Source organism: Schistocerca serialis, chromosome 11 (assembly GCF_023864345.2).
Source record: "Schistocerca serialis cubense isolate TAMUIC-IGC-003099 chromosome 11, iqSchSeri2.2, whole genome shotgun sequence".
NCBI classification, from domain to species: domain Eukaryota; kingdom Metazoa; phylum Arthropoda; class Insecta; order Orthoptera; family Acrididae; genus Schistocerca; species Schistocerca serialis.
In genome coordinates, this window is record NC_064648.1 from 147,623,528 (window position 1) to 147,626,908 (window position 3,381).

The 3,381-nt window shown below is 45.0% G+C and overlaps 1 non-coding gene across 1 annotated transcript; it reads right to left on the bottom strand.

The window, feature by feature from the left end:
- Nucleotides 1-406: 406 nt before the first annotated feature.
- Nucleotides 407-481, bottom strand: Trnas-cga (transfer RNA serine (anticodon CGA)). The gene has a single exon. It is a non-coding gene; the product is annotated as a tRNA-Ser (tRNA).
- Nucleotides 482-3,381: the final 2,900 nt, after the last annotated feature.

Genomic DNA, 3,381 nt, shown 5'->3' on the forward strand with positions numbered 1-3,381 from the left:
CCGCTGAAGTGTCGGAACATAGATGTTGTCGATGACCTCCTGAATGGTTGTTTTCAGCTCAGAAATGGTTTTGTAAATATTATTGACACCTTGTCTTCAATATAGCCGCACGAAAAGGAGTCGATGGGCCCAGATCTGGAGAATATGGCGACCAATCGAGGCCCATGCTAGTGGCCTCTGGGTACCCCGGAGCCAGAATGCGGTCCCCGGAGTGCCCCTCCAGGACACCAAACACTCTTCTGCGTCGATGGGGTCGAGCTCCGTCTTGCATGAACCACATCTTGTCGAAATCAGGGTCATTTTGGATAATGGGGATAAACCATCCTGCAAAACCTTCGCGTAACATTCGGTAGTCATCTGTTATCAAAAAATATCGCACCGAAACTTCCTGGCAGATTAAAACTGTGTGCCGGACCGAGACTCGAACTCGGGACCTTTGCCTTTCGCGGGCAAGTGCTCTACCGACTGAGCTATCCAAGCACGACTCACGCCCCGTCCTCACAGCCTTACTTCTGCCAGTACCTCGTCTCCTACCTTCCAAACTTAACAGAAGCTCTTCTGCGAACCTTGCAGAACTAGCACTCCTGAAAGAAAAGATACTGCGGAGACATGGCTTAGCCACAGCCTAGGGATGTTTCCAGAATGAGATTTTCACTCTGCAGCGGAGTGTGAGCTGATATGAAACTTCCTGGCATTCTGGAAATATCCTCCAGGCTGTGGCTAAGCCATGTCTCCGCAATATCCTTTCTTTCAGGAGTGCTAGTTCTGCAAGGTTCGCAGGAGAGCTTCTGTTAAGTTTGGAAGGTAGGAGACGAGATACTGGCAGAAGTAAAGCTGTGAGTACCGGGCGTGAGTCGTGCTTGGGTAGCTCGGTTGATAGAGCACTTGCCCCCGAAAGGCAAAGGTCCCGGGTTCGAGTCTCAGTCGGGTACACAGTTTTAATCTGCCAGGAAGTTTCATATCAGCGCACACTCCGCTGCAGAGTGAAAATCTCATTCTGTAAATATCGCACCGATTATTCCGTAACTGGACATTGCACACCACGCAGTCACCTGTTGAGAGTGAAGAGATTTTTTGATCGCAAAATGCCGGTTCTCAGTCCCCCGAATGCCCCAATTTTGCTTATTGAGGAACCCATCCAGATAAAATTGGGCTTCGTCGCTAAACCAAACCATGCATGCGCATACTGGTTCCCATCATACCCCGCGGCCAAGCGTGCAGTTGGAGGACCGTAGCGCAAACCGTTGAGACGTTATGACGATTTTCTTTCACCGTATAACTATAAGCAATAGGAGAGAGCATATAACACTACCTTGGGAAATTCTAGAAATCACTTTTGTTATACTCGATGACTTTCCGTTAGTTACTACGAACTGTGACCTCTCTGACAGGAAATCACGAATCCAGTCGCACAACTGAGACGATATTTCATAAGCATGCAATTTGATCACAAGCCGCTTGTGACGTACTGTGCCGAAAGCATCCAGAAATCTAGAAATACCGAATCAATTTGTAATCCTTTCTCCATAGCACTCAGCACTTCGCTTGTGTAAAGAGCTGGTTGCGTTTCGCAAGAACGATGTATGCTAAATCCGTGTTGACTGTGTTTCAATAGACCGTTCTCTTCGAGGTAATTCATGGTATTCGAACGCAATATACGTTCCAAAGCAAAGAAACGGAACACCACAAATGAATTATCCCAATGGGTCGGAAATTGGTAGATGTGATGTACAGGTACAGACTAAAATGTGCTACTACGTTGTAAAAAAATTAATGAATTAACTAGCTTGATTTTTGACCTTGACACAGATAAGACAGATACTGCATTTTAACTCTCTTTTGATTTTTTTGCCTAGTTGCATACATTTTAAATTTTTTTTGCCTGTCCAAGACAAAAGTCTGTGAAAAAAAATTTACCACACAGCATAAGGATTTTTGTATTTTTTTGTGTTTACAGAACGTGAAAGTAAAGGACTCAATTATCAATTCCCAAAAGAAACTCGACGGAACTTTCAAAAATTCTCGAGAAATTCAACTCTGAAGTTTCCTGAGCGTGTTCAATAGCCCAAAGTAGTAAACATTTCTCCATTGGCAACACAGCTCTCTGCTACATTGCTCGGCTCCCACGTAGGGCAACTGGGTTCGATTCCTGGCCGATACAAATTTTTAAACGTACCTGCATGTTCTACGAGTATTTCCACCATGTGCAAAATACAACTGTTTTCAGTATCATTTCGATCATTAAGATTTGTTTCTTTTTCGTTCATTTCGAATACCTAAATCATTGAAATTAAAAAAATCGTCAAATAAATGTTAATTAACACATATGCAATTGTAATTTTTATGAAAAAAGCACATCTCCTTATGTCTGATTACGTATTGGAGAGAAAAAGCCAGTTTTTATACAGAATTTATGAGACCTTATCGTCAGAGTCTAAGAGACTATTTTTTCTCACAGACATTTGTTGTTCCATTTCAGTGTTTACTTGATCTTTTTCAAAATAATCACCGCCTCCTTGAATGCACTTCTTATAGTCTCTGTTAGTCCTCCAACACATCATGCAGACCGGTCTTCGTGAGGTCCTTGAGAATCGCCTCACTTTTCCCGAGCATTGCTTGCTTCAGAGCTCTCAAATCGAATGCCCCGAAGATCTTTGCCTTTATTGAGGGGAACAAAAGAAAAAAAAATTAACAGCGTGCAAGTTCGAGACTACAAGGCAGAGCCAGAAACTTCATGACAGAAACTGCACAAACACGGCTCGTGTGGAGATGATAATGCGTAATCGTACACAGACTGCCACATGAAATTCTCAGTACTTCACTCAGGCTACGTAGTGTTGTCCGCCGATCCTCGCGGACAATCACAGCAGCCGCGCTGAAGAAGCCGAAACACTTAACGGAGACAAGTCTTTGAATGAAACTTCCTGGCAGATTAAAACTGTGTGCCTGACCAAGACTCGAACTCGGGACCTTTGCCTTTCGCGGGCAAGTGCTCTACCGTCTGAGCTACCGAAGCACGACTCACGCCCCGTCCTCACAGCTTTACTTCTGCCAGTACCTCGGTCTGGCTCACAGTTTTAATCTGCCAGGAAGTTTCATATCAGCGCACACTCCGCTGCAGAGTGAAACTCTCATTCTGGAAACATCCCCCAGGCTGTGGCTAAGCCACGTCTCCGCAAATCCTTTCTTTCAGGAGTGCTAGTTCTGCGAGGTTCGCAGGAGGGCTTCTGTAAAGTTTGGAAGGTAGGAGACGAGATACCGGCAGAAGTAAACCTGTGAGGAGCGGGCGTGAATCGTGCTTAGGTAGCTCAGATGGTAGAGCACTTGCCCGCGAAAGGTAAAGGTCCCGAGTTCGAGTCTCGGTCGGGCACACAGTTTTAA